The sequence below is a fragment of the Ursus arctos genome, unplaced genomic scaffold, assembly GCF_023065955.2.
Source record: "Ursus arctos isolate Adak ecotype North America unplaced genomic scaffold, UrsArc2.0 scaffold_7, whole genome shotgun sequence".
In the NCBI taxonomy this organism is placed as follows: Eukaryota; Metazoa; Chordata; class Mammalia; order Carnivora; family Ursidae; genus Ursus; species Ursus arctos.
In genome coordinates this window covers 30,966,269-30,976,386 of record NW_026623089.1, presented here as the reverse complement: position 1 = coordinate 30,976,386, position 10,118 = coordinate 30,966,269, and the positions used below count along the sequence as shown (strand labels likewise).

Sequence of the window (10,118 nt, the reverse complement as noted above, 5' to 3'; positions counted from 1 at the left end):
ATCTTAAAATTTTTGTCTAAGTAACTTGCTTGATGTAGTTTTTGAAAACATTTTATTTGAGAGAAAGAGAGAGAGGAAGAGCATGAGCTGAGGTGGGAGGGGCAGAGGAGGGGGGAGAAGCAGAGCTGCCGCTGAGCAGGGAGCTCATCCCAGGACCTGAGCCAAGGGCAGACACTTAACCGACTGAGCCACCCAGGTGCCCCTGCTTGATGTGGGTTTTTCTGTTTGTTTGTTTTAAATAGGCTCTGCCCAACGTGGGTACTGAATTCACAACCCCGAGATCAAGACCTGAGTTGAGATCAAGAGTCAGATGCTTATCAACTAAGCCACCCAGGTGTCCTGCTTGGTGTAGTTTACAAATAAGGTGGGTACAGGATTTCTTGCCAAAGAAAAATATGCTCCTCTATGATGATAAATAGTCCTAGTATCATGAATCAGTATAGATCACAAGAAGCAACTGCATCTTTTATCTACACTACTATAAAATAAACCGTGCTGCTATTTCTATTTTTTCTAAGATTTATTTATTTATTTGCGAGAAAGAGAGTTTGAGCATGTGCGAGGCAGGGAGCAGAGGAAGAGGGAGAGAGAAACGTTAGCAGACTCCACACTCAGCACAGCGCCCCATGCGGGGCTCTATCTCATGACCCTGAGATCACGACCTCACCTGAAACCAAGAGTCAGACCCGGGTGCCCCTGAGCTGCTATTTCTAAAAGACAATCTCAAACTATTATAATAGATGATAATCAACAGTTCTATCAAGGAAGTCAAATCGTTTACTTACTAAAGGGTACACTTTTCAGTTTACTCAGGTTGTCAGTCCACTAATTACTTTGGCAGTCCACGAATTACTTAGTCAATTGATATGGTTTAGCACGTTGGCTCCCAATTCCGAGCAGCTTTTAAAAGTCAAATTCCTGACACTTCTCTCCCTAACACCACACTAAACCTATTAAATTAGTAGCTTATCTGGTGGGCCCTAGGAATCTGTCTTTTTAAAACATTCTCCAGCTATATCCACCATATCACCAAGTCAAAAACTACCATTTTAGAAGAAGCATCTCAAGGCTCTCTGATATGGTAAAGGTTACTGACTGATAATACCTGTATACTTAAAGCTTTTCCAGTTCAAAATAATTTCTTCCATGCCCTATGATGCAAAATTTAGGAGATGACAAGGTCTGAATTTTCTGACAGGGTAACAATGGTAGACTTCAACTATGATTAACATTCTTTAGGATAGTTTCCTAAAACTTCCGAATACATTTAACACAAAAATCAGTTATGGCCACTAGAGTGTCCTAATGATATACATATTAGTTTTCTTTTGGTTTTTATATTTAACAATGAGAGTTCTAACAAAGATCTTAATTTAAGAAACCTGCAAAGGGTAAGAAAGAAATTTACTAAAGGAATAAAATCCTTGGATAAGATACAACTCACAGTCCAGTTTAAAATTTACCTTCTCATGGGTCGAGTTTTGAGATCCTTTAAGTACACACATCCATCTATTCGATGACCACGGGCCTCACCAAAAGCTAAGAATAATCAATGAAGGATTAATGTTGACCAATTAAAATTAACGAGATAAATTTTGTGACAGGATCCTTGGGTTTTGCTCACCAACTAACAGATTATATAATAAAATGATTTATTATGGTAACAGTGATGAGATCCTAAAAATTTATAGGTATTTTTAATATAAAAACATTACTACCTTAATTTTTAATGTTCCTGTGTGTTCTTTTTTTTTTTCTTGAGTAAATGGCTAAATGAAAAATCTAGTTAAAATGTATTAAGTTGAAAAGGTATTAACAGAAAGGCAGTAACTAGAATAAAAAAAGAAAAATCATTATTATCCATATTTTAATCCATACTCATTTACATGGCACTAGACATTTTCATAACATTGGTCCTTTTAGCTGAACTCTCTAAAAATACCTTGAATTGCTGTATCTGGATCCCAGCCTTCAACATCGATAAGGTACCTGAATTAAAAATATCATTTTAATTTTACAGGATAGGTAAGGCTGAATTTTAAAATTTTCTCAAGAAGACAGACTTGAAAATTTAGCACCTATATCATTCTTACCTACATATAAGGTATCCTGTTCTGTTAATTCCATTGGTACAATGAACTCCAATGAGTTTATCTATAAAAGGTAAAGAAACATTAAAAAGTATGGAAAAAATTAAGATGAGAAAAGTATAATAAAATAACATATTTTATACACAATTTGTAATATAATTTTCAATAAAACTTCTACCACTAGTAGAATTCTTAGTCATTAAATTTAAATCTAGTATGTTAAAGGGACACTATCAAAGATTCAGGAAAGAAACAGGGTTTCTGTGTTGGCCCTATAGTATTAAAAGGTGAATTTTTAAGGATAATCAAATGAAGGACAAAGTTTATATCATGATCATGAATAACATGCTTCAGACATTATTCAGAAAGAAATCATTTTAAAATTACTTCTTTGGGGGCGCCTGGGTGGCGCAGTCGTTAAGCATCTGCCTTTGGCTCAGGGCGGATCCTGGTATTATGGGATCGAGCCCCACATCCGGCTCCTCCGCTATGAGCCTGCTTCTTCCTCTCCCACTCCCCCTGCTTGTGTTCCCTCTCTCGCTGGCTATCTCTATCTCTGTCAAATAAATAAATAAAATCTTTTTAAAAAAATAATAAATAAATACTTCTTTGATCTTAATTAATTGCCTCTGCATTCAATGAAATGTACTAATACTTTCTGGTTAGTAGAAATATCTATGACACCATTTCTCCTGTAAGGCACATTATTTGATACCATGGTTGAAGAATTAAAGGTAAGATGAATCTACTGACCTTTGTGGATGGGCCAGGAACCTTTTACTGCATGGTGGAAATGACCTATCTTAAAGAGTTTCCCCACCATGAGGTTAAAATTTGAGTACTTTCCTAGAGAAGATAGATTTTGAGAGTCATATTCATCTCCTGGGTGGAGATTCTGAGGAAATTTTTCAGTGCTTGAAAAGTACATGCTCTTGATGTTTTTCTTCACTTGTATTTACTTACATTCACCTTTCCTATCCTTCAATCGCCAGAACTTCTCAAAAGAGCTGATTTGCCACCTTTCTTCAGGAGGGTATTTGAAGGAAGATTCAGGAAGCATTCATTTAGTGTTTGTTAGGACATTGTTTTCAACTGACACTGAGTTAAAACCCACATTTCCAAGTTTTTAAATTATTTTCAAGTACCATAAATTTCTGGGTGAACATATTTAGAATCAGTTCATAATAAGAGATTTTAGAAACCTGTTTTCATTATTTTGTCGTTTGAATGAAATGGAATTCATTTTTGTAAAAATAATAGAACTAATGTATGGCCTTTTTATATGTAGAAGAATGATCATTATCTGAAACATTTTTCCTGATACGTACATATTTTTTTCAAATATCTCCATATGGCTTTATACACACACACACACACACACACACACACACACACACACACGTGAGGTTTTCATCTGAGCAATGATAGCTGACAGAATTCCAGTTGAGTCTATCTGGCACCTCAATGAGTTCAGAGTCTAGGAAGGGAAGAGCTGTAAGTAAACAAAGCACTTACCATAATAAAGGATGAATGCACACCAATGTAAGTAGTAAGTAATAAGTAAGTAGTAAGTAGTAAGAAAGAGCCCTTGAATTTGCACTGGGGCAGAGGAGGTTTCAGAGGTAGTTTGAAAGAAACACTGAGATCATCTTGAGAAATGAGAGGAAATTCATCAAGAACAAGATGGGAAAACATTTCAGTAAGAGAGTCGAGTGTGTAAATGCTAGGAGGATAGAACTTGTTTGGAAAATAGATGTGTGAGACACGTGAAAAAAAAATGTAAGAGGCTTTTAGAGGGGCACCTGACTGGCTCAGTCAGAAGAGTGTGCAACTCTTGATCTCGGGGTCATGAGTTTGAGCCCGATGTTGGGTGCAGAGATCACTAAAAAAAAAAAAAACTTATATAAAAAAGAGGTTTTTAGAAAGGAAATCAAGAATCAGGTCATGAAGCACTGTGTTAAGGAATCTAGTGCTTATTAGATGGGATACTATTGAAGGATTTTAAGCAAGAAAATGACCTAATCAGATGTGTATTTTATTTTATTTTATTTTATTTATTCATTTGAGAGAGAGAGCACAAGGAGGGGGAGCCGGAGAGGGAGAAGCAGGCTGCCTGCTGAGCAGGGAGCCCGATGCGGGGGTCGATCCCAGGACCCCAAAATCATGACGTGAGCTGAAGGCAGTCACTTAATCAACTGAGCCACCCAGGCGCCCCAGATGTGCATTTTAGAAAGATAAATTAAGTCTGGAGGAATGACCAGTGGGAGGAGAGGCAAGAAATCTATGCAGGAGGCCATGATAATAACCCAGACCAGAGAGGGTTAGAGTAGATCTGCGGAGGTAGGTGCAGGAGAAGGACGATTAAGAGTTCAGTTTTTGACGTGTTCAGTTTGTGCCAGAGGAACCCCTTGATGGATACAAGATACATGTGAACAGTGACATGGAGCTCAGGAGAAAGGTCTGTGCTAGAGATAAAGATTTAGGGGGCCAAAGTTGAAAACAGGAAAAAATGAGACAAAGTGAAGTGAAAAGACTTCTTCTTTTTTTTTTTTTACCAAATCATTTTATTGAGGGGATTGAGGAAGGAGTAGAAGGACTGGGAGAACAATGAGATCTGACATCCAGGATCTCCCCAGCTTTGCAGTTGCCAAAAGCAGGACAAATTCTTAAGAACAGCAGGCATCAAGGATTTGAGTAGAACAAAAGGCGGGGGGGGGGGGGGGGGTATTAGCATAGAAAGAAAACCTGAAAAAGGAAATTGTCAGCTAGAAAACTGAAAAACACTTAGGTAGGAAAAAAAACCAGGAAAACAATATAGAAGCCAAAAGAAAATTTTTAAGGAAGGAATGAACAGCAGAGGTTAAGCTTACAGAGATTCAAGCAAGATAGAGATGGAAAACTATTCTTTGAATTTCTACAATCTTCCAATTGAACTACAATTAGAGAGCTGTAGAAATCAGATTATGGGTGGTCAATAAGAATCTCTTTAGCGAACAGTAATGGAATGAACACAATGAGTGGGGACAGCTCTTCTAAAAGTGTCATCGGCAGAGGAAGGAAATAGAATGAAAGAAAGAATTAAGGTTGCAAGATGGAGAAGAGAGGATTATTTTAAGACATAGGAGAGGCGTGTGCTTGTTTATATATTGGTATTACAGAGTTGAGAATAAATGAAGACAATGTCCTGAAGAAGGCAGGATTGGAAGAGAGGTAGAGGTCTGGTCTGCTTTTCTTAGGAAAGCAGAAGGAAGGAAGAATATGCAAGTATGGATACAGGTGAAGGTTAGAAAGGGGCCTCTGTTTTCCCTGAGACGTGGGGAACAATGCTACCTGAGCTAAGGAAGCAGTGTGATGTAGGCAAGATTCAAAAGCAGATGAGAGAGCTGGCTGGGGACAGGGAGAGGACTGCCAAGCAGCAGTAAGAACCCAGCTGAAACCCTTAGCCATCGACCCATGGTGGCACCCAGCCAACACTGTGGAGGTATTTTCTCTAACATTCAAGAGAAGAGAAGGAGGACTGTTGGATTACATTAGGGCTGAGTGTTTTTGCACTGGAATTTAGAAAATATTTCTTAAAGATCTACCGGTGACTAACTTTTGGAATAAAGATAAAAAAGGGATATGTGTATTGTTAAAAATGAGAGAGCAGGCAACTTGGAATTTGCTGGGCAGCACAAAGAGATCATCTGATAGACCCTTTGCATTCCCTATAGGAGGGTGGCCTTACCTAAAACAATGTGTTCTTTGCTATTAATTTCCTCTCTGTCTTTAAAAACCTTTCCTTTTCTGGATGGAGCTTCTCTTTGCTAGATGAGATGCTGCCCATTTCATGAATCACTGAATAAAGCCAATTTGATCTTTAATTTACTCAGCTGAATTTTTGTTATTTAATAGTATCTTTTCAGTCTATGTATGAAATATTCTTTTTACAGATTTTTTTTTCTCCACTTGGTTTTTAAAATCAAGAACTTAAGATCATATCAATGTTCTAGTACCCAAAGCATCACAAACTTTTGGTATCATTGACTAAAATGTAACTTTACATTGCTCAGTAGTATCTAGTAGGAACAATGTTCTGATTCATTAAATCTGTCTTCCTAAGATAAATAGTTTAACAGCAATTAGCCCCTCTCCCCTCTGCCTAGTCTTTGGGGAAAATAAGCTTATGAACCTCTTTTTGATTTGTTGGGACAGACACAGTACAAAGTAGAACCTGCAGGTTCAGGATAAGGCTGCTGTGTGCAGCTGGCATCGTAACCATTCCTATCAGCTTGAAACCCTGAAACCAATTCTACTTCTCAGGCTCTTACTAAACAGTTAGTTAAAGAGGAGCCATTAGCAATGCGTCAGAAATAAGCCACTTCCCAAGAAGAAGTAGGCCTTGTCTCCTGAAATTCCTCCCTAAGTCCAGGAAACTAGGTAGGCAGTACCAATCTCATCCTTTTCTTTCTGTTCATTTACCCCCAGAATGGGTTTCTTGTCCTTTTTACACTTCTGGGTGTAAAAAATTGCTTAATTCAGGAGACTGATACAAGAAAGTAAATGAAAATTGATATTTATTTTAATTACTTAGCTCAGGTACAGGGAAAGGACAATGAGAAGAGAGAGGTTCAGAAAACTAAAAGTGTTGGGAAAACAGAGTTGATTTTATCAGCCAGTGGGGCAGGCATGGTAAGGGACATAAAAGAAACCCAGAAGGACTCATAGGTAGGGACAGAAAGGAAGGCGTCCAGAGAGAATTAGATCTAGTGGGAGTAAGAGAATGAGAAATCCGAACAGTGCAGGTGTCGTCAGAGAAATCTATACTATAGACATGCTGGATAGCAATAAATAGCATTTATTAGCCACTGAGATTAATCCTAGGTACGTTCTAGTTATGAATTTTGAAGTTTAATACCTCTTATGACCCAGACAAACAGGAAATCACTAGAGTGAAGAAGTTCATGTGGCCAGATCACCTCTGAGGTCTTCCAGTCTATGGTGAAGACTCTACCAGAGGTAAAGGTAAGTCCTTGACTACCAAGCATTAAGAACACTTGGATAGGGGCGCCTGGGTTAAGCGTCCGCCTTCGGCTCAGGGCGTGATCCCGGCGTTATGGGATCGAGCCCCACATCAGGCTCCTCTGCTATGAGCCTGCTTCTTCCTCTCCCACTCCCCCTGCTTGTGTTCCCTCTCTCGCTGGCTGTCTTTATCTCTGTCAAATAAATAAATAAAATCTTTTAAAAAAAATAAAAATAAATAAAGCAACCTTTTAAAACTATGTGGGGCGCCTGGGTGGCTCAGTCATTAAGCGTCTGCCTTTGGCTCAGGGCGTGATCCCAGAGTCCTGGGATCGAGCCCCACATCGGGCTCCTCCCCTGAGAGCCTGCTTCTTCCTCTCCCACTCCCCCTGCTTCTGTTCCCTCTCTTGCTGGCTGTCTCTCTCTCTGTCAAATAAATTAAATAAAATCTTTATATAAATAAATAAATAAATAAATAAATAAATAAATAAATAAATAAATAAAACTATGAAATATATGTCCAATATAAAAAAACACCTAAAACATAGGAAGTACAATTATTAAGACAAAAATCACAACCAGATGCCACTATTAATACTGTGGTGTTTATCTTTTTGGATATGTTTGTTCATGTTATTTATAAATATAAATCATGCAGTAACATTGTCATTTAAAAATATTTCACAAGTATTTTGCTAAATTACTGAATATTTGTCTTTTACTTGGCTTTTAACTATTATTCCATATGTATGTACATGCCATAATTTAATCAATTTCATGTTACTGATCCTTTAGGTGCCTTCCAATATTTCAATATTATAAACATCAGTGAACATTTTTGTTCACATGTTTATATATACTTCTGTTTTTAGGGAAGACATTCCCCAAAATACATTCATGCAGTTAAAAGGTTTACATAAGGCTTTAAGTTTTATCTTTCTTTTCTATATGAAGCCAAACTGTATACCAACAAGACTAAGATGTACCTTACTTTATGCTACATATTCTTTCAAGAAAAGTTATTTCTAAGTCAATTTTAAAATATGGAGTTATATTTTTATCTGTCCCAAGGGTGTCAGCACTTAAGGAATGCTGTAGGGAATCCATGTGTAAAGCAAAGAATCATCCCTCAAAATACCTTTTCTGTATGCTTTACTTTCTCCAAACCAAGTTTCCTTTAAGTAAAGGTCATGCATACATCGTAATCTAAAGGGAAATCTTTGATAATGTCCTTTTAACTATAAGTATTTAAGTGAAATATATATATTACATCATCTTTAAGTGGTCTAAAATAATTTCTATTAAAATAATCTGTCAATTAAATAAAAACACTTTGATTACATTAAAAGTTATTAATTACCATTTTCTGCATTTTCCCACAGGAACTTTCTGACCCACTTTTTGAACTGCAGAATAGTAGCATTGTCAGGGACTTCAAGTCCAACAGTATAAAGTTTTTTATAATGAATACTTTTAGGTAAATCCTAGAAACAAAGGAAAATAGAATGCAACAATTATAAGTTATTAAAAACATATTCTTCAACCTAATGAAACTTACCATTCAGTATTTTTTAAATCAGGTACAATGATTATACTGAAGGCACACTTTAGATCAATTTGTGTAGAATTCTTTTGTTTTTTATTAAAGATTTTATTTATTTATTCTGAGAAAGAAAGAGAGAGAGAGAGAGAGAGAGTAAGCGTGTGTGTGCAAGTGGGGGCAGAGGGAGAAAGAGAATCTCAAGCAGACTCCTGGCTAAGCATGGAGCCTGACATGAGGCTCGAGCTCATGACCTTGAGATCATGACCTGAGTCAAAATCAAGAGTGAGATGCTCAACGGACTGAGTCATCCAGGTGCCCCTATTTGTGTGGAACTCTTTTGTAGTCTACGTGAAAAGAGGCTATAAAATAAGCCCCATTCCTAGTGGCCAATGATAGTCATGAGTTAAAGATTCAACTGATTAAGCAGACACAGGGTCAACCCAATAAACGAGCTTAAAGTGTTAACTCCTGGGGCATCTGGGTGGCTCAGATGGTTAGGCGTCTGCCTTTGGCTCACATCATGATCTCCAAGTCCTGGGATCGAGCCCCACATTGGGCTCCCAGCTCAGAGGGGAGTCTGCTTCTCCCTCTCCCTCTGCCTCTCCCCCTGCTTGTGCTCTCTCTGTCTGTCTCTCTCTCTCAAATGAATAAATAACAAAATCTTAAAAAATATAAAGTGTTAACTCCATAGCTGGTGTTATGATTGTAGATATCAGCTTCGGCTATGTTTAGTAAAAGCCTTTTTTAATGTTTCCCTGACTCATTCTTAAGTTTGCAAGGGGGCGTCTAAAGTGGAGACCCTAAAAAGAGAAGGGCTAATTTCATCATTTAAACAAAATCAATTAATCAACTAACAATATTCATTCAAAGAACATCAATGTTGGTAATAGTATAAATGCATATGATCAGATCCTAGGAGCAAGTAATAGTTTTGGAAAAATAAGAAAAATGACGTTTGAACAGTTAGTTATATGCTGGAAAAATATGCATAACAGTCCAGGAGAAGCTGTAAATGTTAGGCTTTGAAGAAGAGGTAGAGTTTTGGACAGGGGGGAAGAGAAAAAATTCCAAGTTTCTGGAATGACTTGAGGCACAGAATCAAGAATGTTCACGAGATAGTGAAGAGATGGTTTGTTGGAAGAAACAGAAAAGCATGACGAGAAGGGGGTCAGATTAAACTGGGCCTTGAAAAACAGGGAGAGGAGTTTAGATGTGATGCATTCAAACAGTGGGGAGGGCAGAAAGAACTGAGTTTTTTTTTTTTTTTAGGAAGGACCTGGACTGGGCATGAAAATTATGTTTAGGCACAACTGGTCAAAGAAGGATAAAAAGACTAGCTGCTGAATAATGAGGTAAAAGATCTGGAGAATATGAGACACATTTTAGAAGAAAAAATCTATAGGGTTTAGTCCTTGACCTGATGTAGGGTACCCAGAAGACAGAGGACTCAAGTGATTTGAACCTGACTGACAGGCTCAGTAGTG

The 10,118-nt window shown here is 37.6% G+C and overlaps 1 long non-coding RNA gene across 1 annotated transcript; it reads right to left on the bottom strand.

Moving 5' to 3' along the window:
* Positions 1-1,465: 1,465 nt before the first annotated feature.
* LOC130543087 (uncharacterized) lies at positions 1,466-8,530 on the bottom strand. The gene is made up of 4 exons (XR_008958119.1): positions 8,452-8,530; positions 2,094-2,154; positions 1,943-1,989; positions 1,466-1,539 (listed from the first exon to the last, which is right to left on the bottom strand). It is a non-coding gene; the product is annotated as an uncharacterized LOC130543087 (long non-coding RNA).
* Between the last annotated feature and the right edge of the window lie 1,588 nt (positions 8,531-10,118).